The sequence below is a fragment of the Cetorhinus maximus genome, chromosome 9, assembly GCF_964194155.1.
Source record: "Cetorhinus maximus chromosome 9, sCetMax3.hap1.1, whole genome shotgun sequence".
NCBI lineage: Eukaryota > Metazoa > Chordata > Chondrichthyes > Lamniformes > Cetorhinidae > Cetorhinus > Cetorhinus maximus.
This window is the reverse complement of record NC_135887.1, coordinates 30,323,293-30,350,789: the sequence shown is the minus strand read 5'-3', so window position 1 is coordinate 30,350,789 and position 27,497 is coordinate 30,323,293. Positions and strand designations below refer to the sequence as shown.

The window sequence follows — 27,497 nt, the reverse complement described above, 5'->3', positions numbered from 1 at the left end:
ATTCTCTACCCCAGAGAGATGTGGATGCTCAGTGACTATATTCAGTACAGACATTGATGGGTTTTGGGGCACTATAGGCAATCATGGAAATGGGAAGAGCAGGAAAATGGAGATGCAGCCATGACCTTACTAATTGGTGGAGCAAACTCCAGGGCCCATATGGTCAACTCCCACTCCTGATTATTGAGAAAAGAAATCTTCACCTGCGTCATTTTCATCATGGAATCAAACAATATGTAAATGCATTGTGGCTGTGTTCTGGTGAAGCATGGCAGCATTCAGACAGTTAACTGAATGGCTATCAAAGTGAAGAACAGAGAGGTGAGTTCAATTTACTTATCAGCTGTCCGCTGTACTGCGCAGCCTCTACTCTGTAAAGTTAACTCCTGGACATTTTTTTTAAAAAAACGCATTAGGTATTTAATGTTTGCAAAGGAGCATTTGAGCGGCTGACGATTCGGGATTACTGCTGATTGCGCAAATTATGCTCTGTAGCAGGTATGTATGTGGTTTCTCTTTACCGGCACGGAATGATGAGCTACAGACAGTGCAGTCGGCCATTTGGTGCGCGTGTGTGTATCTGTCTCTTTCTATCAGCCCCGTGGGAGGATCACATGGCTCTGTTTAATCTACACCCTGAAAGGAAGGGCACATGAAAACCCTGCAGAGGCTTTAAAATCCTGCAGATTAACGAACATGGCTATTTAATGCAGGTTTTCAATTTTGCAAACCTGGCTAATTTTTTTTTTCTACACCAACGACACAGGTTAACATCAGTCTTCATAAAAGGATTAAGAAAGAAAAATCGCCGGAATGGTCCCCTAATTCACGGCGTAGTTAGTTTGATAATGTGCGCGACCTCCCCGGTGTATTTTATAAAGCACAATTGAGTGGGGTTTATTTTTTTGGTGGTGGGGGAGTGGGGGGAAGGAAGGATGTTTTAATGTAAGAAATTGACGCGCGCGGTTTCACGCGCTCTTTCTTGTCAATTTCGCTGCTTCCCCCCACCACCCCTGATTTCTCTTGTCAATTTCAAGGTGCCGTAATTTGGCGAAAAGAATGGGACATGTGTGTGTGTGTGTGCCTTAATCCGTATGTAAATTACAGCCAATGAAGGAGTGTGTAGGACTGGAGCTGGGATTAGCAGGGGCGAATGAGTTTCTGCTTTACTGGGATTAGAGAACAAAGGCTAGTCTGAGCAGAGCCAGCAAAAAAAAATCTGCCAAACCTCCTTCAGTGCCTAGTCTGCAATCAGGACAAAAAGATACCCCATTTATTATTTTTTTTTTCTGTATCAGAAAACACTTCGGATTGTACATTTCAAAAAAAAAATCCAAAAACTCTAAATCCGGACTGCTCTAAAGGAGAAACTAGAACGTTGGGAAGTTTTTTTTTAAATTTTTTTTTAAAAAAAAAGGAGCTCCTGTGTGTTTGTGTGTGTGGTTTTATTTTGGAAGAAGATCAGCGCTGTGGTGGGTCGTCTAAATTTAAAGGTAACAACAAAAAGAAACAAACAAGAACAACTTGTCACAATGTTTCATATTTTTAAAGATACATTTTGTATCCTGCGGCGACACGTGACTCGCTGGGTCAGACTGCCAGAGATCAGTCAGTGAGGGTTTCACTTGTCTTTTCAGGGGGAGGGGGGCTTTTTTTTAATGGATGCCGCTGTTTTAATTAATCTGACATTTTCTCCGCGGCACCCCTTCCCCCACTGGCAGCTCCTGGTAGTTCCAGCTCCGACCTGTGTGCAGCGGTCTGCTCGCTGTGCATCTAAGACAAGTGTCCGTAGGCCGAGACTCCGCAACTGTGCCCTGGTCATTCACCACCAGTCGCCCCCCTTCTCCCCCTCCCACCCCCTCCAATCCCCGTCAGTTTGCACACTTCACCTCGCTGTCCGTTTCCGCAGTTTGTGAATGATCTGGAGTATTCAACGAAACCCCTCCCCGCCTCACCAAAGGAGCCCGATGACTATTCCCAATCTTCACTTAAACATCACTGCTGCAAAGTGCCGGATTTCACCAACTTGGATTGTGCCAGCCTTGTTTATTAATTATAATCGCTGCATTGCATTGTCTGAAACCTTTACCTTGCTGTTTTTAGTTCAAGTTTTTGACTTGGCGGTGACCACGTCCTTTTGATGTGGGTTCAGTACGTGTTTTAGTTGTGCTTCCTCTGACTTAAGTCTTTTTCTCAAAGTGTGAACTCCAGGGGTTCCTGAAGGTCATCAACTTCTCGGATTTTTTTCTGATGTTGACCTGGATGTTATTTCCATAGTTGATCTTAAAGCAACAGTTTCTGCAGTGATAGTGTTGTATCCCCATGAGTGGCTGACACTGTTTCAGTATTTAAGAAGGGGTCCCTGGGAGTGTGCCCAGACTTGCTTGGGCTTCTCAGGAAAGTCTTGCTATTTCATTGGGTTTGTGCCCAGGTACACCAATATAAGTCTCTGGGAATGTCTCAGTATTTGCAGGAAGGTGCAGATATTTGCACAAGAATGGGGTTATCAGTGTTTGTAGGTGATCTCTTGGCTACTATTGTAATTGTTGGGGTGTACCTCAGGGACTGGAGATGTGTTAGTGTGATGCCCCCTCCACTGTACTCCCCTTGAACAACAATTTACTTTTGAACATGAATGAAATTATTAATTTGTGACCAGGTGCATTTGTAATAGAAAGAACTTGTCTTTATATAATGCCTGCAGGAAGTCCTAAAGTGGTTTACAGCCAATTAAGTACTTTTTGAAGTGTAGTCACTTGTAATATAGAAAACACAGCAGCTGATATGTGCACAGCAAGTGCCAGATCACTTGTTTTAGTGATGTTTGTTGAGGGATAACTGTGTGCCAGGACAGCAGAGAGAGCTCCTGTTCCCATGACCTTAGAAATGCAATAGCATATTTTACAGTCACCTTTGGAGGGCAGGCAGGGCCTGGGTTTAACTCATCCAAAAGACAGCACATCTGACAGTGCAGCACCCCCCCCCAATAACTCTCTGGAGTATTAACCTAGATTTTGTGTTCAAGTCTCTGGAGTGGGACTTGAATACACTCAGAGGTGAAAGGGCTGATCAGTGAGCCACAGCAAATAGCTAATTTTGTACACTGATGCAGGACTCTTGTTACACCTTGTTGTCGAGGATAAATGTAAACTGCCATTTATTTGTAATGCAGAAAGTGGATGCTATGAATCTGTCGTGAAGTCATCACATTCCTCGATGCTGTACATGATATAATTTAGGTGTAATCTTTGCTTGAAGAACTTTTGAGTTTTGCAGACCCTCCTCTTAACTGATGGTTAATGCAAAGATTTTTTCATTGTTTCCTTCAGTTTCTCATGAGGTGTATTTGATATCATTGCAAATGTGTAGTGGAAGAATCATAATTAAGCCAATATGTTTTAGCACTGTGTGACACTTAATTTATTGTCTCATATTGCTCTCACCAGTATTTTACAGCAGGATTAAAATTCCCAGTGCAGATCCAAGTTTGGGAGGACAGCTTCTGCCTGGGTCCTTTTGGCATTTCAAGTGGATGTGGCACACCACCCTTTAGACTTGCTGAAATCTGAATTACAGCTTTCCATATTTATGTCCTCCATCGTTTTAAGCCCTCCCCCCAACTTTAGTACACAGAATTCTCTGTCATGGTGTGTACAGGTGAGCTGTTCATTGACCTCTGTCAGTACTGCTTAGATAAAGAATGCCGTTAAGCCCAGAATTACAATCCTACCATCTCCCTAATTCTCCATTAAGTATCCAATGTACTTGGGTAAGGTCCTCTCTGAGATTCTCTCTTTGAATCTGAAGACCCCAGGTTTATTCCTCCTAACTCTTCCCTCTGATGCTGAGGATCAATCTTGTTGCTCTTCATGACATGCCCCCTGGATCCTTGTTGGCCCTCCATGTCACATTAACCAGAGTTGTACCAGGTCACTGCCCAGCTTCAACATGACCTGTGGGGGTTTGAACTGATTTGACCGTAACTTATTTGCCTTGTTTATCGCAACACAACATTATTTGTATATGGGTGAACAACAAGCTAGCAGACTCTCCCTTGACAAGGCACTGGATATTGGAGCACTTTCAGGTTTTTGTGTTGGTCAGACCAGTCCAGTTTATTAAGTGGGGAGTGATGGGGACTGATCTGCATTCTATCCCCCCGTGATAGTTCATATTGCATCATCAAGCTTGCATAGCCCTTCCTAAACTTAATGTTACTTCTGCTGGCCAGGCTTCCAAGTTAAAACTCCCTGAGTTGCATAGACGGTTTTGAACTGACAATCCACACTGGCAGAAGTGAGTCAAAAACTTACTTTGCTGGCCTCTTGAGTTGTGGGGTTCTGTGGAGAGATATGAAATAGGGCTTAGAGAAGAAGGCAATGTAATTTTTTTTTAAAGAAAAATGATTTAAAGAGATTGTGTCATTTTGGAAGAGACCCTTAGTAAAATGAGGGCCTGAATGATCTGCACTACAAAAATCACCTGATTTTGCCTGCAGTGGGAAAAGTGATTTGGTGTACAGTCCAGTTAAGCAGCCTCAGTATAAACCTTCTAATCTCCCCTTCATTCAATCTGCTGCAATATAACCCAATCTCACTCCCAATCCATAAGATTTTCATTGTAATTGGCCTGGCACATGTTTTCTCCTTCACCTTAAATCACTTCACCTTGCCTCACTCCCAGGAGACTACAAAGCATTGAGGGCTATGGAATCTTTTGACAAGATGCATAATGGACCTAAACTGTGTGAGAGCGGCTAGATAGTCCAGCTGATCCTTCCAGTCTGATGTTTTTGTATGCTCATTCATTGTAAAAATATCTTTGCTGTATTTAGTGTTGCATGTTTGCTTTTTTGGTGTTGGGTAGTCACTTGATTTTTATTTATTTTTATATTTTGTGTTGTTGAATCTTCAACAAAGCCTGGTCTTTATAAAATGTGAATCTTGATGTGGGCAGAGTTAGGGGTTGGATTTGCTTTTTGCTATTTTAGTGGTGTAATGATGGAATGAGTTGTGTGCAGATAAAAAGATCAGTCTCGGAGAGATTAAACACCATAGTTACATTGTTCAAATACCACGAGATTAGTTTCCTAGGAGATGGATACCAGTCGCCATGGACACAAGGGGTCCTGGAATTAGGATTGCGATTTTTCATCCTTGTCACGCAAATCTGTGTGTGTGTGTGTGTGTGTGTGTGTGTGTGTGTGTTTGTGTTGGGGAGGTCAGCTGGGGGTTGACACACAAAGATGTTGAGAAGATCTGCACTGCGTCTTGGGTTAGTTGCAGACTGTTGAATGCTCCGTCAGTGACACAGCAGCAGCATCTTCTTGCTTGTAGTTATAGCATCTTCTTCCCTCAGCAATGACATTCTTTCACTTACATCTAATCTCAAAGACACCAAGTCCTCTGTTTGTGTGTGTGTGTGTGTGTGTGTGTGTGTCTGTCCGTCTTGTAACTCTCCAGTGTCAGCAGGAGCTTTTCAGGCCTACTTGTGTTTATTGATTCTTTTGTACAAGGTATTTATTAAGGGGTCACTGGCGCAAATGTTGACTGTCTCCTCATTCTTCCTTAGCTGGGTTTTTTTTTTAAAAAATGGTTTTTAAATTTTTGCAATTTGAAATGAGTTTCTACTCCCACCACCCCAAACCCTCCCGACTGCCTCACCCCAGGCTGGGTATTGTTGAGTCAGAGTAATGCCAATAATTAGAGGCTATTATCTGGAGTATTGTGTCCAGTTCTGGGCACCACACTTGAGGAAGGATGAGAAGGCATTGGAGAGAGTATAGAGGAGACTCACAAGAATGTTTCCAGGGATAAAGAATTGTGGCAATGAGGATAGATTGGAGAGGTTGGGACTGTTTTCCTTGGAGAAAAGAAGGCTGAGAGAAGACTTGATAGAGGCATTCAAGATCCTGATGGGTATGGGCAGGGTAATTAGTGAGAAACTGTCCCCACTCAAGGGAGCATCAAGAACGAGAAGGCACAGATTCAAAATAATTGGCAAAATGAGTAAAAGTGATGTGAGGAAAAAAAGTTTTCACCCAGAGGGTGGTTGGAGTCTGGAATGAACTTCCTGAGAGGGTGGTGGAGGCAGGTTCGATTGAGGTATTCAAAAGGGAATTAGATTGCTACCTGAAAAGAGAGAATGTGCAAGGTTATGGGATAAGGCAGGGGAGTGGGACTGGGTAAGAATGCTATTTCAGAGAGCCAGTGCAGATTTGATGGGCCAATTGGCCACCTCCTGTACTATAAAGATCCTGTCACATCTATTGTTTTACTGGCAGCACCATGGGTACAAGAATCAATCTGAGAGTGGACAGAGCACACAGCTACAGTCCGAAGAGCCCATCAATAAGCAAAGTGTTAATTTTGGAGGGATAGTAGGGATACCCCTCTGGTTTAGACTTAAATCTAGGATTTGGCAGCTTGTTGGTAGAAGGGTTGTGCAATTGTTACATCACTGGTTAAAAATGCTGCTTCACCTATGGTTTGCACTTAGCTATATGATCTCAGCCACAGGCACTCTTGTCCAAACAACACTTCCTTCATCACAGTCTGACGGCCATGCGTTCAGCTGTCTGGGCTCTGAGCTCAGAAATTCCCACACTAAATCTCTTCACCCATCTCTCTCCTCTTTCAAGACACTCTTATCTTTCACCTATCCTAAAGCCTCCTCCTTTGGCTCAGTGTAAATTTTGTCTAATTACGCTCCAGTGAAGAACTGTGGGGATATTTCTCTACATTAAAGGCACTATATAAATGCAAGTAGTTGTTATAGTTAGCCGCAGCAAACCTGGGCTAGCGAAAGAAAAATAGCCGTGGTTCCTACCCCTATCCTCATCCAGTGAAACCTGCTGGAAAGACCATGTATGTGGATATGGGGTCAGACACAGCTCAAATTCTGCCCATAGCTGAATGGTTAGCCAATATTTTCTGACTGTACTTGCACAAGAAGATGGAAAGTCAGAATTTGAAGAACTGTACCCCAACAAGGAGTTAATGCTTTCCAAATTGCAGGAGCGAAACCAAGAGAATAATAGTGGAAGGCATAACTTTGATTAATACCACTGCAGAACTGGATGATAATTTGAGTTGCACCTCGCAGGTCCCAATTATACCAAGAATGATCTTTATTTGGCTGTTGCCTGCTGATGCTAGTTAGAATGTTTTCAGATGTGTTCAAAGAAGGAGGGACATTCCTACAATTTAGTTAATATTTGTTTTGTTTATGTTGTATAATATAAAATATGCTGGAGAGGCTGATTATTCCTGTTTTACCTTACTCCAAAATGTTGGAGATACCTCTTCAATAATAAGTATTGTTTTTGCTAGGTTTCATTCCAGCCTTTCCTTTTGCACTCCTTCCTGCTGACCTGGCTTTATTCACAGTTGTGTTGGGCAGAGATTGGTCTGAAACTGCTTGCCCCTGTTAGTGACTAATTGCTCAGAGTGAAGTAGCTCCACTTCTATCTATGGTCTTAAATCCAGAGAGAATTTTTCTTTAATAGTGGATTATCTGAAATTTTCTCTAAAAATATTATCAAAAATATGAATCTGCAGTAGACACTCGTATATTGGGGGACAATGGTAATGATGTATCGCAAAGTGATATCAATCACCTTAGAAAATGTTACAAAGAAAATAGGAAGGTGTAAGGTTGTTACATTTTGAGGGTCTTCCTGAAGGTGCAAACTCTCAAGAGTTTTAACATGCTCTCAAATGTGTTGGAGTTCAGGGTTATGGCTACCATATTATTCTCCAAAATTTATTCTGAGCTATTGGACATAATTTGATTGAAAGAAAGCATGATCCCCAACATTTATCCTGTACTTTAATGTTGTTATCTGACCAAACAAGAGCTGTAGTAAGACACAATACAATATGTTACTAATTTTCAACACATTTAATTTAATGTGTGATTATAGAGTGGTGTTACTGGACTACAATGCCCCTGTGTACGCCATATAATTTTACGCTAGTATAACATTGCTGTCAAAATCATTGTAAATTTAAATATAATTTTCAATTTTCTTTAAAAAAGAGCAGTGTCTCTTGATCCTAGATCATTCTGATTGTTGACTTAAATTGCTAGTGATTGTTTTGATGTAAATAATAGGGTTTTACTGTGATCTGAACAAGCTACTTGTGTGTCCATTTTGAATGTCTGGTTCCATTTTAGCTAATGGACCCATTTGTCTGGAAAACTGTCAACTGGTGAATCATTGCAGCTGTACAGCTGAGAGTCCTGGTATCCGTTCTAGCATTGGTCGATTTATTCAAATATTTCTGAGTGTAGCATTGTCGATTGTTTTTATGAATGTTTCCTTATTAGTCAAAAGAATTAAGGGGTTAAATGCAGGTCTCCAAAGCAAAGTTGCAATCCATATTGCTTCTGCTGCTTGATCAGTCAGAAGCGTCAATTCTAATTCTGTGCCTGAGGGAGGTGACCTTGTTTGATTGGATATGATACGCCAATATTAAACGTGGTACAAGAAGACAAAACATGCCAAATTCACCAGTAACCTATAACATTTCTTCAAAAGTAGTTCTTATGAAGCACAATTGACCTATTGCAGATATTTTCCAATGTGCATTGTTTTATATTATATTTGGCATTTGTTGAACTTTTGATATCCTGTAATTATGTTGTAAAAATATAGATTTTGTAGTTTCAAAAACCTGAGTTGAGTTTGGTAAATGGCACCCTGAAGTGAATTGGTAGAGTAGTGCGAGAATACATATAATCCAGTAAACCGATTACTGCAAGTAGGATAATTGTTAATCCTTGAATCATGTAACTCTACAAGAGCAGTTGACTGAAAAGGCACAGTTTCTAAACTTCAGGAGACATGGTACACTTGGAGAGACAGCTGTTGTGTTACTGAGAGTGAATGATTATGAGGAATTGTATCTATCTTCCAATACATTTTATAAATATGAAATTTGAGAGCGGCTATCACACTCCAGCTATCAAAAGTATCTTAAAAATAAACAAAGGCATGCTGTTTCTTTTGACCTAGAGCTGGCACTTTGCAAGTGGCTGGTAATTTGCAAACTTCTCTCACCAAACACTTAAACCTGATTGAGTTAAGGATCTATTTAAATCATTTTCCTATAGGGAGTACCTGATCAAGTGACCTTGGGGATTGGACAAGTGAGCAGCCAAACATCTCAATCTGTATTAGGGGATATAACATTTCTTATTAAATAAGACAGTCCCACTGATGTTATAACATTTGTATATATGTTGTACTAAGGCAATATAAAGTGATAAACTTCCTTTTTCCACAGAGGTATAAAACCTTATATTACCCAAGGCAGGGTTGGTAATGTGCCATATCCAAGAAGCTGTAGAGAGCTCATAAGATGGTATCTTGATTGCGAATTGCTTCAACAATAAATCATGGGAAGTGGTGCTAAGGGAAAAAGCTTTGCCTGAGAAGGAGTGAGCAGCAAGTTCCACACAGCACAGGTATGCACTGGGTCCCCTACAGTTTATGTACACTAGTTATAAACTGTGGGAGGATATTTGTAACATTTGCTGATGTCACTGTGGATTGCTGCCAGGTGTGCGACATAGGACAGGTTGAGGGACTTGGGCAAGTCATGTTGACGATTGGGGAAGGGTGATAGGATTTTCATGCGGATAATTTTGTTTTCATTCATTTGAAATGTTTAGTCCTATCTTAGGACAGGTTGTAGCTCAGGCTGTGAGTCCCGAGCCACTTAGGAGCGGAAAGCAACTCAGGTGGTTTTTCATTGCCTTCCTTAGAGTGCCTTCTCCAAAGCTAAATAGCTCTACCTACTCTTTTTTTAAGATAAAGTGGTGGGGAGAGGGTTGCTGCTGGAGATTAATCCACTATTCAGAACCAGGTCTGAGCCTTTTGTTATATTGCCCTCTCTGCTGCCCTCTCTGTTGGGGAGGCTTAAATAAAGTTAGTTCAATAAAGGCTGCCCATTGTGAGTCCACATGTTAATCTTTTCTCAGTGCAATGCACAACAGAAAGATGACGGCAAGGCCTGGATAAAATTATTTTCTACACGTCATTTGAGAAGTTAAGGGCTGGAGAACACAACTTTGAAACTTCTAAAGTTGATTCTGAGGAAGTTTGAGCAATTTAAAAGATAGTTGTGTGTGTGCACATTGCGTTCAGGTGCAGTGAGTCAGGACTGAGTATGTAATTGAGCAAATGGCACTGAAGGCATATTTGGGGACAATCCCCTCTGCACGTTGCCCTCGAGGTGGCTGTGGTGGGGAAGAGACCATTGTTCACCTCCTTGTGGATTGTGCCTTTGCAAAGAAAGTCTGGAGAGAGATGCAGTGGTTGCTGTCGAGGTTCATCCCGAGCAGTTCTGTGACACAGGACTCTGTGCTCTACGGGCTGTTCCCAGGGACACACACCGAGACAAACATCAACTGCAGCTGGAGGATCATCAACTCGGTGAAAGACGCGCTTTGGTCTGCCCGAAACTTGTTGGTCTTCCAGCACAAAGAGTTGTCCCCGACCGATTGTTGCGGACTGGCACAATCCAAAGTCCAGGACTACGTGCTGAGGGACGCACTAAAGCTTGGGGCAGCTGCCGCAAAGGCGCAATGGGGAAGGGTCGCTGTCTAAGACCTTTCTACCACAGCGCACCGAGAGACTGGGAACTGTTTAGAGCCCCTCGGGCTGTACAGATCAAAATGAAAGGCTGTAAATGATTGTAATATTGTTTGTACTGATGCACCTGGTGATACATTTTGTAAAAGTTTAACCTGGATTGTACCCTTGTAATGTTGTTTTTGAAATGGTTTGGAATGTGATTGAAGATATTTTATGAATAAAGTATATTTTTACAAAAAAAAAAAAAAAATATTTGGGGACAATGGGGGAATTCAACCCTAACAAAGAGGACTGGTGTAATTACAAATGAAGGTTACACATTTGGCTGAAAGCAAATAAAAAAATAGGTGAGGAAAATGTTTGCGTTACTACAATGAGGCCAGATGCTTTTGAGGTGGTGTCTAACCCATGTTATCTGTGAGATGCCAGTACTATGGACTATTCTGAAAATAATGCAATTCTGGATTCATTATGGTGCAGCTAAGAATGAGATTTCACTGAAGGTCACATTCAGTGAAAGGAAGCATTTGCCAAGTGAGACTGTTGCAGATTACATTCTCGAGTTAAGGAAACTCCCATTTCACTATGGGTATGTTGGGAACTCCGAAATCAACCTTAGAAACGTGTTTGTAGGAGGCCTAAAGAACCATAAAATCCAGGCCAGGTTTCTGACCAAAGGTAATAAGCTGATGTGGAACGAGGCCTGCGATGAGCCATAGCCCTGGAAAAGGCAGAAAGTCATAGCTGCAAATTGCAAGGGTGGGGGGAAAAGGTGGGTGGGGGGGGGGGTTCTTTTCCCGAACCATCAGGGGGAGGCCCACCAGATTTCAGCAAGATCAGGCCATGGTAGCCAGGCTCACAATCTGTGTCAGAAATTTAGAGGCTACTGTTGCCATAGTTGCCACCAACCGTTTAAAAGCCCCCATTCCCGGTCAAAGTGTTATGCCAATGGGAAAGTTGGTCATAGCCAGACGGCATGCAGGAGAAGAGGAAACGGTCCTGCTCCAGGTTGTGGGAAAGCTTCAGGTCATAGCCATGCACCAGATTGAGGTTATGGTAGATCTAAAACTAGCTCAGGAGTCTGGAAATCATTGAATGCATATATGATATGGAAACAAGTTGATATTATCGAGCAGGAAAATTAAGAGTTGTACTCAATCAGAGAGCAAGAAAAAAAGCACATGAAAGGTGTGAATAAAAGGGCTGAAGGTATAATTCCAGCACCCATGGTAAAAACGAAAGTTGGAGATTCATAACTTGCTTTCATCATGGATACGGATGTAGCTGTGTCTATTATCTCTGAAGGAAAGTACAAGAAATCCTTAAGCCACATTCCTTTATGCAAAACTGGTTTGAAACTGACTAGTGGGAGAATCTAGAACTAGGGGGTCACTATTTAAAAATAAGGGGTTGAGGAGAATTTTTTTCTTAGAGATTCTCTTCCTCAAAAGGTGGTGGAGGCAGAGTTTTTGAATATTTTTAAGGCAGAGGTAGATAGATTCTTGATTAACAAGGGGGTGGAAGGTTATCAGGGGTAGGCAGGAATGTGGGGTTGAGGTTACAATCAGGTCAGCCATGATTTTATTGAATTGCAGAGCAGGCTCAAAGGGCTGAGTGGCCTACTCCTCCTGATTCATATGTTTGTACATATGTATGTATAGCAATATTCCAGGGTTAGGTAAAGTTAGTGCTTGGGTGGAATATGATGATGCATCATTTTACTTGCCACTGGTAGTAATAGTAGGAGCGAACAAAGTCTCCCTGATGGGAAGAAACTGGGCCAAGTTATTTACAGTGGGGATCAGTAAGGGCACATCTGTCATTGAGGAAGTGTTAAGACAACACAAAGTGGCCTTTGAGCAAGGAGGAACTGAGTGATAAAAGTAGGCATCACAAGGCCGAAGTCAAGATAAAGAACAATGTACAGCTGACATTTTGCAAGACTAGGCCAACCCCTTATGCATAGTTAGAAGCAATAAGTAAAGAGCTGAATAGATTAGAAAGAACAGAGACAATTAAGAAGGTGAAAAGCAGTGAATGGACCACATCTTTGGCGGTAGTTCATAAAGTAGATGGGTTTGTTCAGATTTGTGGAGGTTACAAGCAAACAGTAAATAAGGTGATTGAGTATAATACTTGCCTGCTGCCTACCAGTGAATATTTGTTTTCTAATTTGGCCAATGAGAAGGTGCTCAGTAAAGTCGATTTGTCAAATGCGTATAGCAGATCATGGTGTATAAGTCTAGCTGGCGTATAAGACAACCTAATTATTTTGCCCCCAAAAAATCCTATTTTTGCACATACTTGGCATATAAGTTGACCGCCCCATCCACCTTTTAGCCACGACATGCTATGCTCACATTAGTAGTCGGCCTTAATTTTTCACCCCACAAATGGATGTTTTCCTTACTGGTACCTTATAACTGGGCACAGAGGATTAAGTCGGTGATGCGGGCTGTGTTGCAAGGATGTGCAGGAGTTTAAGACACACCCACACACAGCAGACACAGCGTGGCAAGTGACAAAGATGGCGACCACCCACACCAATGCTAGCGGTTCGCTTTTATATGCAGAATATAATTCAACACCCATTTTTGGAGGGATTTTTTGAGGCTTCAAAGGTTGACTTTGGATGGATTTTTTGAGGCTTCAAAGGTTGACTTAGACGCCAACATCTATGGTATTTCCAATTCATATTAGCTAACAGGAGCAAGGAACTGCTTACCATTCATTCACACAAAGGGTTGTACTGGTACAAAATGCCAGCTGCTTCCCACAGTTTTCTGGAGCGTCGCAGGTCAGGTACTAAGTGGGATGAAAGGGTGTGCTGCTTCTTAGATGACATTCTAATTAGCAGTAAGACAGAGAAAGAACACATTGTAACATTGAATTAAGCCACGGATTAACTTCAAAAGTACGGCATCAAAGCTAAAAAAACTCAAGTGTTGCTTCATGGTATCAAGTGTAACATACCAGGGTCACCAAATAGATGGTGAAGGTATCCACACAATGCAGGAGAAGATTGATGGGATCTTGAAAGCAAAGAGACCAGAGAAGAAAGAAGAATTTACACAACAATCCCTATGAATGTTCTATTATTCTAAGTTATTCCCCGACTTAGCTAGTGGATTCTCTCCATTGTATCAACTGCTTAAAGATGGAATAGATTGGGAGCGGTCTGTGGAGGGTCAGAAAGCATTTGAAGAAAGTATTGACCAGTGATACTGTTTTGAACATCTATGATCCCCCCAAAAAAGTTGGTATCAGCATGCGCTGCCTTACCACATGAAGTTAGGTGTGGTGTTATCTCACATATGAAAGATGGTGTGGAGAAGCCTGTAACAAATGCTTCACGTACTTTAATTAGAGCAAAATTACTCCCGTTGAGAAAGAGGCATGAGCAATCATATATGGTGCTACCAAGTTCCACAAATACTTGTATGGTAAGAAGATCACCTTGTTAACTGACCACCAAGCCCATATGATCATATTTGGTTCAAAGAAGGGAGTACCATTCCTCATGGCAACAAGACCTCAGAGATGGGCATTGATTTTCTTTACCCATCAATATGATATTAAATATAATGAATCAGCATGCAAATGTGGATGCTCTTTTGAGAGTTCCAGTGAAAACTGATTCATTTCTAGCCACCAAGTTACCTGTGAATTACTTTACATACATTAATGACATGCCAGTGTCTGCCAGAGAAAAGGGAGTAGTGCTCAGTAAAGTGCTCAATTATGACATGAATGGCTGACATGATGATGAGAATTTGTAGGTGTGTTTCACCATAGTCTTGATCTATACTCAGTTCATTTCTGTCTCCTATGGGGTTCAAGAGTCATTATTTCAATACGTTTTAGAGAAAGATAGTTAGAAGAACTTCATCAAGAAGAACACATAGGGATAGTCTGTATGAAAGCAGTACAAGAAGCTATTTTTGGTATCCAAAGGTAGATAGAGATACTGGAGAGTTGGTGAATAAGTAACCAAGTGTGTCTAGGAATGAGAAATGACCCAACCAAGATTCCTTTCATTCCTTAGTCAAACACAAGAAAACCATAAGAACAAGTACAGGTTGATTCAATTATAACAAGTGGATAAATGTTGAGCCTATGCCCAATAACCACAAGTGCCAAAACAATTAAGATTTTGAGAAGTTGATTTGCAGTTTATGGCTTGCTAGAGGTGTGGTGTTAGACAATGGTCCACAGCTTATGTCAGAAGAGTTTGAAATATTTCTGAGTAAGAATGAAGTCAAACATGCTCTAATATCATCATATCACCCAGCACCGAATGGTGCTGCAGAAAGAAGTGTACACGTTGTAAAGAGGTCTTTGCTGGAGTACTTGCTAGGTGATAAGCTGGGCAGTAATTTCCATGTTTCTCTTTGACACAGGCTAGATAATTTTCTGTTCTGTTACATAATAGCCCCATAGTCTCCAACTTAGTTCACCTTACATGTTCGAGTTTAAACTCACTCCTAGGGGAAAGTTTAGTTTGTTTAAGCCTGATGTCAATAATAAAGTAAGAGAAAGGCAAGACCAAGTGAAGATGAGTCATGGTACCTCAGGCATGAAACTTAGAGAGTTCAGTGCTGGTTAGAAGGTCATGATGAGAAGCCATCAAGGTGATGAGGAAAAGTGTGTGCTAGGAGTTACTGTAAAGAGACTAGGTGCATTTACATATCTAGGGAAGATTGCAGGGAAATTGCAGTGTCATGCAGATCATTTGCTTGAAAGAGGAAATCTGACAATAGGAAAGCATGAGAAACCTCCTATAGTCCAAAATTCCTCCTACAGTCCCAAATGAAAGTCAAAAAGAAACTGCATGTTTGCCAGTATCACAGAATCCACTGGAAGAGCCAAGTGAGTCAGGGTCTTTGATTAAAACAAATCAATCAATGTCACAGTCCAACCATTAAGTGGAGCTGGTAGTCAAAGCCGGAGTTCAGGTTTGACACAGTTGGAGATGTCGAGACAGCAGAGTCAAGTGAATGGAAATGGAAGGAGACACACAGACAGAAAGAGAAAGAAAACAAATAGGTTAATTTAAAGCATGTAGGGAGGAAGAAGAAGAAAGTTGTTCTTTACATTATTTCTTGTCAAATGATATTTTTGTTAAACACATACTGGTGTTAAGGAATTCTTTTCATTTACATGCAAATTACTCTGGTAATTTTGGTCACATGTTTTGATTGTGATTACAGTAAAAACAAATGATCAACCCAACCTGTTAAATTTCAGATATTATTGATATTGGCTTAGTCATATTGTAGTTTGGGAAATTATGTCCCATTTTACATTTTGATGTATGGGTTGCTTTTTTAAGTGGGCAGTGATGTAGTATAATGCAAAATCTGAGGATTTTGTTCTATTGCCCTCTCTGTTGGGGAGTTGTAAATAAAATTCGTTCAATAATGGCTGCCTGCAGCGAATCCACATGTTAACCTTTTGTCAGTGTAATACACAACACAGCACATCGGCCTCCATTCACTGGGGCTGTCTGGATGGGGCCTTAAGGCTTGGAGGAGGGTGTGCTATTGCTGATCCAAGGGCTCACTCTGAATATATAGTCATACATGTTAACTTAGGCAACCTGTATATACAATGGGTGTGTATTGACACAGTTGGGAAAAGAGATGAAACAGAAAGTGTTAGGCCAGTGTGAGACTCCTAAGACGGGTTAATATTCACTGGAATACATTTTAGGTAGACATTCTAATATTGGGATAAATTGCTTGAAATTCAATTTATATAACAAGTTACTTTAACAAAAAGCTTAGTCAAAGAAATAACGTCTTAAAGGAGAAGCAGAGAGACAGAGAGAGGTTAGGGAGGCAATTCAAGAGCCTACAGGCAGCTGGAGACACATGGCCACTGGAAGTGAAGTGAATAATATCAGGGGCAGATAAGAGGTCAGAATTGGAAGAGCGCAGATATCTTTGAGGGTTATGGACCTGGAGGAGGTGACAGAGTGATTGGGAAGGGCGAGACCATGGAGGGACTTGAAAACAAAGATGAGAACTTTAATCGAGCCATTTCCAGACTGGGGGCAAATGTAATTTAGCGAGCCAAGGGGTGATGAGTGAATGGGACTTGGGTCAAGTTAGAGTAAGGGCAGCAGAGTTTTGAATAAGTTTAATTTTAGAAGTGAGACACCAGCCAGGAGTACATTGGGATAAAGACAGAAAATGCTGGAAAATCTCCGCAGTTCTGACAGCATCTGTGGAGAGAGAAACAGAGTTAACATTTCGAGTCCATATGACTCTTCTTCAGAGCTCAGGGCTTCAGGGCTCTAAAGAAGAGTCATACGGACTCGAAACATTAACCTTGTTTCTCTCTCCACAGATGCTCTCAGACCTGCTGAGTTTTTCTAGCGTTTTCTGTTTTTATTTCAAATTTCCAGCATCCGCAGTATTTTGCTTTTATCTTAGTACATTGGGCTAATCGAGTTTAGAGATAAGAATAGCACAGAAGAAGGTTTCAGCAGCAGATGAGCTGAGGAAGGGGCAGAGATGATCAATGGTCTGGAGGCGGAAGTAACTGGTCCTGGTGATGGAAAGTGATAGGCTGTCAGGTGACAACATTCAGCATATTGTGTGCGGTTTTGGATATCGTTCCTGTAAATGAGAGTGAATTCTTTGGAAAGGGTTCAGAGCACAAGCAATGATGACTCGGGGCTATGAAGAGAAGCCTACAACATTGAATTTGATTTAATTGAAAGGGAACATGATCCAGATTTTAAAATGCTGTGGGGAATGCTGATGTACTTAAACCAATTATTTAACTTCACACCAGAAGACACAAGTACAAAGTAACAGCCTAGAACCAGACATGGATAGAAAAGTTCTCAACAAAGGCATTTAAGCATACAGATAGATTCTCATCAAAAGCATTTTATTAAAAAAAAGGGCTATATGAATAAAGGGCTATATATTATGGACGGGATAAAGAACTGCAGGATAAATTATGATAGCGTACAGGAATATAGGCTTCAATCCTGCTGTTCATTCAATATCTATTGAATGAAAACTGAGCAAGACTGAATAATCCAGACTTATATTTGAAAACTTTTTAATTACCATCAAGCGTTAGCAAAAAGTTTGGTCGAGTTTTGTGATTGGCCTATTATTGACCTTTCTCAGGAGTAGGGAGTCAACAGTTGCAGATTGTGTTGGAAGGGGCTGGACTCGAGTGACCTTTCCATACTTTGTTCATGCTAGTTGTTGCCTTGACACATACTTGATTATTTAGTTTTATATAGGATATTTCAAAATTATGTAAAGGAAAAATTCCTCGATAAACAAATGCAAGATAACATGTTGATGGTCTGAGACTTGGGTAAGGTCATGTTGTTTTGCTCTTATAGTGAATTTTGGAGGCTTTAGTATTGGCAGATGAGATACTTTCTATCTTGTTACCATTGTTAACTTGGAACAGGTAAAGAAAAGCTCCCACCAATCCACCCCAACAATATATCTTGGCCCTGATCTCAAGCTAATCTTGTACGAGTGTGGCATTTCCCATTTTCCACATTAGCCAACCCCTGTTCTCTCTGAATATGATTGCCAGTTAGCACAAAATTGTGGGCTTTTTTTTGTTGTGGGCTTATGACCACAAGGAACTGGTTTGATACCAAATTCGCTTCACTTTTAGATTAAAATTCAAGCTGAATATAATAGGAACATAGGTATTATTAGACAGGAAAGACAAAAATCCACCTAGTTTGCCTTCTACTAACCTGGTAGTTGCATAGTACAACAGTAATTTAGTTGTTGACTAATTATAGCAATCAATCTGTCAATTATTCTACAACAGCCCCAGATACGACATGAGGAAGCCCCTAGTGGTGGAGCCATTAGCTTTGGGAACCATAAAATTCTAAGTTACAGCTTTCCCCCCCTTGCATTATAATGCCTGCTTTGATCTGATCTGGTGCATTTCACACTGAGGTTCCTAACTTTTGCAGCACATGTACCTATTCATTGGTGATGTCATCACCTCTGAGCCAGTTATGGCAGTTTCAACGCACAGCTAGTAATCTGGCCTTGTTGCCATTTTGGTAGAGATTTTCTGACTTCAGGAAGGAAAAAGCTTTTATTGTTTGGCGAGGTGCTACGTAAATCACACATCCTGTTGACTGCCCCGAGCATGACCTTGATCACTAGGTGCCTAGCTTAGTAGATACTAGCAGCCGACAACTGTTATGCTGGAGAAAACTGGTGCCGAGTGGCCTGGGGTTGTGAAGATAGAGAGACAGGGAGAAATGAAGAGAACAATTTAAAACTTGCTGCCTGGTGGTAATAGAGTGGGTGAATGATTAAAACCTCCCAGATCACTCACCCTGAAGTCATATAGAACTGACCATCAATGCTGAACTGAGTGGTGCTGAGCACGTCTGGCTGCAATTTTTACTCAGTGGTCTGAGCAGGAAATGGCAGTCAGTTCCTGGCCAGGTCAGGCCTGGCCTGAGGAAGAGGGTTCAGGGAAGAAAAAGCCCAAAAGTCAATTTTCTTTTCAAAATTTTCTCAAAAGGCAATGTCAGACCTTTGCTGCAATGGCAACCCTGCCGGATTACATAGTGCGATGGCTGAGCAGCCAATCAATTTATTTTCTTCCCTGTGAAATTTCCCACTGCTCCCGGGTGGGATGTTGGTTTAAAAATACTGTACCCTCGGGTCTCATTTTTGGAGCAGCAGATGAGTTTCTAAATCCCATCTCTGCCCACCCACCGAAAGCTGGACCATGGTTAAAACCAGAACCAGAGACCCGAGGAATCCAAGCTGAGCTGAGTCTGTGCTAACTCGTTACTTTAATTGAACACGAGAGAAATCAGTGGCACTGCCTCATTTTTGCCATGCGCTTGATGCTTGTATTCCAGCCCTACAGGAAAAAGGTTTCTGCCTGGGCATGTATGTTGTAGCTCCTCTATCAGCCAGCTCGGTCTACTCAGGTTGGCATCTGTGCAAAATTAGTCACTGCGGGCATGCAAGAAGTCATGGTACAGTAGGTCTGAAAGCAGTGGTTTAACTGAATTGTGTAGGACAATTGAGTAACTTTCTCCCCGTCGAATTCATTTGCCTCCAACACTTATTCTATTTCTGTTATGTACTCATTTTAAATAATTTTAGTCAATTGTAGTTTTTGATTTTAAAATTGTGATCACTCTTTATTGCTTGCCTACCCCAAATGCTCATCTGAAAGGGGCATTGTCTTTTTTTTTGCAAAAAAGGATATTTAGCTGAAAGAAAGTTTATTTTGAGCTTCCAGTCTAGGCTTCACATTTTGTTAGATCAGAGAAACCACAGCCTAAGAATGTTAGCATAGTGGTTATGTCACTGGACCAGTAATCCAGAGGGCTGGACTAAAGATCTGGAGACATGAGTTTAAATCCCACCACAGCAGGTGGGGAATTTAAATTCAGCTAATTAAGTAAACCTGGAGTAATAAGCTTTGTTTTCCTCTTTATTATTTCATGGGATGTGGGTGTCACTGACAAGACCAGCATTTGTTGCCAATCCCTAATTGCCTTTGAACTGAGTGGTGGCTTGGCCATTTCAGGGGGCAGTTAAGAGTCAACCACATTGCTGTGGGTCTGGAGTCACATGTAGGCCAGACCAGGTAAGGATGACAGATTTCCTTCCCTGAAGGACATTTGTTGTAAAAACCCATCTGGTTCACACATTTCCTTCAGGGAAGGAAATCTGTCATCCTTACCTGGTCTGGTCTACATGTGACTCCAGACCCACAGCAATGTGGTTGACTCTTAACTGCCCTCTGAAATAGCCAAGCCGCCACTCAGTTCAAGGGCAATTGATGGGCAACAAATGCTGGTCTTGTCAGTGATGCCCACATCCCATGGGCCATCAGCAGCAGCAAAGTTGCACTCGAACCTCAATCTGTGACCTCATGACCTGCCATATTCCCCCACTACCATTACCATCAAGCAAGGGGATTAACCCTGGTTCAATGAAGAGTGCAGGAGGACATGCCAGGAGCAGCACCAGACATACCTAAAAATGAGGTACTTGCGTGCTAAACAGCAGAAGCAGTAAGTGATAGACAGAGCTAAGTGATCCCACAACCAGCAGATCAGATCTAAGCTCTGCAGTCCTGCCACATCCAGCCATGAATGGTGGTGGACAATTAAACAACTCACTGGAGGAGGAGGCTCCACAAATATTCCCATCCTCAATGATGGGGGAGCCCAGCACATCAGTGCAAAATATAAGGCTGAAGCATTTGCAACAATCTTCAGCCAGAAGTGCCGAGCAGATGATCCATCTCAACTACTGCTGGAGGTCCTCAACATCACAGATGCCAGTCTTCACCCTATTTGATTCACTCCACGTTATATCAAGAAATGGCTGAAGGCATTGGATAGTGCAAAGGCTATGGGCCCTGACAATGTTCTGGCAATAGTACTGAAGTCTTGTGCTCCAGATGTTGCTGCAACTCTAGCCAAACTGTTCCAGTACAGCTACAACACTGGCATCTACCCGGCTATGTGGAAAATTGTCGGGGGTGCCTTGTACACAAAAAGCGGGACAAATCCAATCTGGCCAATTCCGGCCCCATCAGCCTACACTCCATCATCGGTAAAGTAATGGAAGGGGTCATCAACAATGCTATCAAGCGGCACTTGCTTAGCAATAACCTCATTGACACCCAGTTTGGGCTTGGCCAGGGCCACTCAGCTCCTGACCTCATTACAGCCTTGGTTCAAGCATGGACAAAAGAGCTCAACTCCCAAGGTGAGGTGAGATTGAAAGCCCTTGACATCAAGGCTGCATTTAACTCAAGGAGCCCTAGCAAAACTGGAGTCAATGGGAATCAGGGGGAAAACTCTCCACTGGTTGGAGTCATACCTAGCACAAAGGAAGATCGTTGTGGTTTTTGGAGGTCAGTCACCTCGGCTCCAGGACATCACTGCAGGAGTTCCTCCGGGTTGTGTCCTTGGCCCAACCATCTTCAGCTGCTTCATCAATGACCTCCCTTCCATCATAAGGTCATTAGTAGGGATGTTCGCTGATGATTGCACAATGTTCAGCACCATTTGTGATTCCTCAGATACTGAAACAGCTCATGTTCAAATGCAGCAAGACCTAGACAATATCCAAGCTTGGGCTGACAAGTGGCAAGTAACATTCGTGCCACACAAGTGTCAGGCAATGACCATCTCTAAGAAAGAATCTATCCATCACCCCTTGACATTCAATGGCATTACCATCACTGAATCCCCCACAGTCAACTTTCGGGGGGGTTACCACTGACCAGAAACTGAACTGGACTAGCCATATAAATACTGTGGCTACAAGAGCAGGTCACAGGCTAGAAATCATGTGACAAGTAACTCACCTCCTGACTCCCCAAAGCCTGTCCACCATCTACAAGGCACAAGTCAGGAGTGTGATGGAATACTCTCCACTTGCCTGGATGAGTGCAGCTCCCACAACACTCAAGAAGCTTGACATTGTCCACGACAAAGCGGTCCACTTGATTGGCACCACATCCACAAACATTCACTCCCTTCACCACCGACGCACAGTAGCAGCTGTGTGTACCATCTACAAGGTGCACTGCAGGAATTCACCAAGGCTCCTTCGACAGCACCTTCCAAACCCATGACCACTACCATCTAGAAGGACAAGGGCAGCAGATCGATGGGAAAACCACCACCTGGCCAAGTCACTCATCATCCTGACTTGGAAATATATCACCGTTCCTTCACTCTCACTGGATCAAAATCCTGGAACTCCCTTCTGAACAGTACTCTGGGTGTACCTAGACCACATGGACTGCAGCAGTTGAAGAAGGCAGCTCACCACCACCTTCTTAAGGGCAACTAGGGATGGGCAATAAATGCTGGCCCAGCCAGCGAAGCCCACATTCCATGAATGAATTTTTTAAAAAAACTAACGTCTTTAAGTAAGAAAACAACCTGTCATCCTTGCCCAGTCTGGCCTATATGTGACTCCAGACCCGCAGCAATAGTATTGACTCTTAACTTCTCTCTGAAATGATCTACCAAGCCACTATGATAAAGTATAATGAGAATAAAACTGGACAGACCACCCAGCATAAATCTAGACACCCGACATGATAAAGGCATACCCAGCCCAGGCGAAAAAACAAGGCCCTGCTCACTGACATAGAATCATAGAATGGTTACAGCACAGGAGAAGGCCACCATGCCCATGCCAGCTCTCTGCGTGAGCAACTTGGCTAATTCCACTCCCCTGCCTTTTCTGTTCAGGTAATTATCCAATTACCTTTCAAATCTACCTCCAGCTCACACTCAGGCAGTGCATTTCTGATCCTAACCACTTGCTATGTTAAAAAAAGTTTTCCCTCATATTGCCTCCGAGCCTTTGCAATTTCAACCATTCTGCTAATGGGAGCACTCTCCCTACCCCTGTCTGGACCTCTCCATTCAAATGCTCATTCCACAAGGCATTGTGCCAAATTGGGAGAGCTGTCCCACAGAAGAGTCAAGCAACAACCTGACATAGACATTCTCACAAAATCATACTTTGCTGCCAACATCTCGGACCCCTCCATCACCATTCCTGGGTATGTCCTGTCCCACCTGCAGAACAGATCCACCAGAGGTGGTAGCAAAGTGACATATTGTTGGGAACGAGTGGCTCTGGAAGCATTCAAGAATGACTCTGGATCCCATGAAGTTTTGTGGCATCAGGTCAAATGGGGGCAAGGAAACCTCCTGATTGCCACCTACCACCTTCCCTCAACTGATGAAGCAATGTTCCTCCTTGCTCGACACCATTTAGATCAGGGTAGCAAAGACACAGAATGCACTTTAGGCGGGGAACTTCAATGTCCCATCACCGAATGGTTCAGTAGCACCAGGGCTGACTAAACTGGCCAGGTCCTGAAGGACACATCTGCCAGATTGGGCTTGGGACAAGTGGTGAGAGAACCAACACGAGAGGAAACACATCCTCGCCAACCTACCCATCGCAGATGCATCCTTCCATGACCATATTAGTACCAGTGACCACCACAAAGTCCTTGTGGAGACAACATGCTAAATGGAATAGATTCAGAGCAGATCTAGTAACTCAAAATTGGGTATGCATGAGGCACTGTGAGCCATCAGCAGCAACAGAATTGTATACTACCACAATCTGTGACTTCATGGTCTAGCATATCTCCCACTCTGCTATTACCATCAAACCAGGGGACCAACCCTGGTTCAATGAGGCATGTGAAAGAAGCTGACAAGAGCAGCACCTAAAAATGAGGTGTCAACCTCGTGAAGCTACAACACAAGATTACATACCTGCCAAGCAATGGAAGCAGCATGCTATAGACAGAGCTAAGTGATCCCACAACCAATGGATCAGATTAAAGCTCTGCAGTCCTGCCATATTCAGTCATGAATGGTGGTGGACAAGTATACAACTAACTGGAGCAGAAAGCTTCAAGAACATCCCCATCTTCAATGATGGAGGAGTCCAGCACATCAGTACAAGAGACAAGGCTAAAGCATTTGCAACCATCTTTAGCCAGATGTGTTGAGTGGATGATCCATCTTGGCCTCCTCCTGAGGTTCCCAGCATCACAGATGTCAAGCTTCACCCTATTTGATTCACTCCACTTGATATCAAGAAATGGCTGAAGGCACTGGATACTGCAAAGGCCCTGGGCCCTCAGCAATAGAATTGCAGACTTGTGCTCCAAAACTTGCCGTACCTCTAGCCAACCTGTTCCAATGCAGCTACAACGCTGGCATCTACTCGACAATCTGGAAAATTGCCCAGGTATGTCCTGTACACAAGAAGCAGAACAATCCAATCCAGCCAATTACCGCCCCATCAGTCTACTCTCAAGTATTAGCAAAGTCATGGAAAGTGTCACTGACAGCGCTATCAAGTAGCAATTACTCAACAGTAACCTGCTCACCAATGCTCAGCTTGTGTTCCCCCAGGACCCCTTGTCTCCAGACCTTGTTACAACCTTGTTCTAAACATGAACTCGAGGTGAGGTCAGAGTGACTGCCCTTGACATCAAGGCAGCATTTGACAGTGTGCGCCATCAAGGAGCCCTAGCAGAACTGAAGTCAATGGGAATCAGGAGGAAAAGTCTTCACTGGTTGGAGTCACACTGAACACACTGGAAGATGGTTGTGGTTGTTGGAGGTCAGTCATCTCAGCCCCAGGGCATCGCTGCAGGAGTTCCTCAGGGTAGTATCCTAGGCCCAACCAACTTCAGCTGCTTCATCAGTGACCCTCTCTCCCTTGGCATGTGCACCGCACAGCGTGGAACTGATTTGCACAGATGGGAATATGTGAGGTAGCTGATCTTGGGTGTGAAGCAGTTGATTGTTGTAATTGCACGAGTTCTCTTGTGTTAAGCAGGAACCTTTTCCGTCCTTTCATTCCGTTCCCAGTGACTTGTTCTGGAGTGACTGGGCGATGAAGGAACAGGATTGGAGTCGGTGCTGATTGGTCCCACCTCAACAATATGACATTCATTGTCTCTGGTGACTTGGATGAGGTAGAGTGTGGATAGTATCTCTGTACCTCTACCAAAGCTTGAAACAAAACCTGTAGGAGAGGAAAAAAACCAGTGCCTAAACTCTAAACACACAATAACCCTGCAGAATGTGATGGTTACGTTGCTGTTGAGGGGATAGGAGAGAAGAAGGAAATCTTTAAAAATCACCAACTCAATCTCTTCCCACAACTAATGCTTTGATATTTCAGCTGCTTCTCCTGCCTGTAAAAGAAACTTGCCATTTTGTTCTGTTGTAGAGTCATACGGACTCGAAACGTTAACTGTGTTCCTCTCCGCAGATGCTGTCAGACCTGCTGAGTTTTTCCAGGTATTTTTGTTTTTGTTTTGCCATTTCAGATCTACCCTCACGGCTGTGAGCCTCTCTGTTTCACTGACCTACATTGGCACCCTGTTCCCAACGCACTGAATTTAAAATCTTTGTTCTTGGCTTCAAATCCCTCCAGGGTTTAATCACACCCTGTCCCCCTACAACCTTGCATCGTTTAAGTCCTCCTAACTTGGGTTATTTTATGCATTGTGCTTTCTTTAATACCACACCAGTGGCAGAGTCTACACTTGCCTCAGTCCTGTACTCTTGATATTCCCTTGTTGCTTCTCAATTTACGTCTTCACCTTTTGAAAACCTACTTTTGGATGAGAATGTTACACTGTGGCTCTGTCTGCCCTGTCACATGGACATAAAGGATCCAACGGCAGTATTTCAAAGAAGAGGGGAATTCTCCCAGTGCATAATAATTGTCCCTCAATCAACATCACTTTTTTTTTTAGAAAAAAGACTGTCTATTATCACATTGCTATTTGTGAGAACTTGCTCTGCGCAAAATGTCTAACACAGATCCTACATTACAACAGTAACTACACTTCCAAGGCACTTTGGGACATCCTGAGGTTTTGCAAGGTGCCATATAAATGCAAGCCTTTTTTTCTGAAAATGCATGTTTGATAAAATTCTTAGTGTTAGTTCTCTTATATCCACCCCAACCCCCATACAATGAAGCATCTTCAGACATTTTCTATGTTAAAGGTGCCATATAAATACAAGTTGCTTACATTCATCAGCAGCTCCGTAGGGAACTTTATTGATCATTATCCTTTCACACCCTCGTTGATGATTATAAAATATTAGAAGTCAAGAATTGTACCACAGTGGACTTGCTAGGTGATGCAATGTCACTGCACTCTGCTGTTTTAAGCTGCTAAATTGGCTTACCGGATAATGCTATTCCCTTAAGGGAGTAGCTGTGGCTCTGGCCTCCTGGACCTTCTGCTGAGGTCTGTGGCAGTGTATTGTTTTCCTTTATTGAATCTTTTAATTTTGTAGCGATTCTTTTTTTGCAGGGGTTGATGTGGAGCTCTTGGCTCATCTATTCTTGACGGTAGATGGTCTGGAATTCCATTGACCCAATCTGATTGGGAGCCTGCTTCCTCTGAATTGTTTGCTGTGTTCACAGGCTGTGTACAAACCCACAGTGGAAAGTTCCTCGTCCTTGGACGTGCATGTATCTTGTGTAAACTGAACATTTTGTACAATGGAGCAAGTAATAGAACAAAACAAGTAGTCGTCATCTGCCAAAATTCAGCACCCATTCTCATTGTGACCTTTGCAGGATTGGCTGAAAACAAGGAAGACTCCCTGTGAACTTAGTGACTAAATGGTGCAAGATATCTTAATATGTGGAGTACTGCAATTACTGGTTAGGTTCTAAAATGCTGGGTGGTCCTTATAGATGTTTTTCAAATTTTTCATTAAACTCTCTGCAAAGTGATTCTCCTAGCTGTATGTTACAACAGACAAATGATAATGGTTGATTTGAGTGGTTATACAAATAATGAAGATTCTGGTAGGATCTACCAGAGGGCACAGAATTTATGATTGAAAAAAGAACAAGAGACATAATGAAGGAAAAGCTTTTTTTCGGATTTAGAATGCCTGATAGGCTGGTGGATACAGATCCAATGGTAACCTTCAGGTATTTATCGCGTTCTGCTTTGAAGGAGAAAAGGTTGCAACAATATCGAGGAAGAATGGGTTAATGGAATTAGTGGATTGCTCTTTGAAAGAGCCGGCACAAACTCGATGGGCAGAATGGCCTGTACTATTCTATGATTCTATGATCTATGCCACTGGCTTAAAAAATGCTGAGCTAAGGCCTGGTAGGCAGAGAGGGGCATTGAGCGGAGATTGGGCAGAAAGGAGGAAACTGCTGAGTGAAGACCATGCATGAGGAACACAAGTGCTGAATGGAGCCCAGATAATTTTCCATGGGAAAGTAAAGGGTAGAGTTATGTGCATTAATAATCATAGGTGCGGGGGTAGGGTGGGGTGAAAGAGTTGCATTGACTTGCCCTT

General features: G+C 42.5%; 1 protein-coding gene across 11 annotated transcripts in view; it reads left to right on the top strand.

Moving 5' to 3' along the window:
* The first annotated feature begins 369 nt into the window (after nucleotides 1-369).
* The window catches only part of gtf2ird1 (GTF2I repeat domain containing 1), a 200,237-nt gene continuing 173,109 nt past the window's right edge, over nucleotides 370-27,497 (top strand). For 10 of the 11 annotated variants that reach the window (XR_013577523.1, XR_013577522.1, XM_078548437.1 and 7 more), the window contains exon 1: nucleotides 1,178-1,493. The gene's annotated coding sequence lies outside the window, so the exon portion shown is untranslated. Of the gene's footprint in view, nucleotides 499-1,177; nucleotides 1,494-27,497 lie in introns of those variants that run through there. The other variant, XM_078548429.1, reaches the window with a different exon arrangement.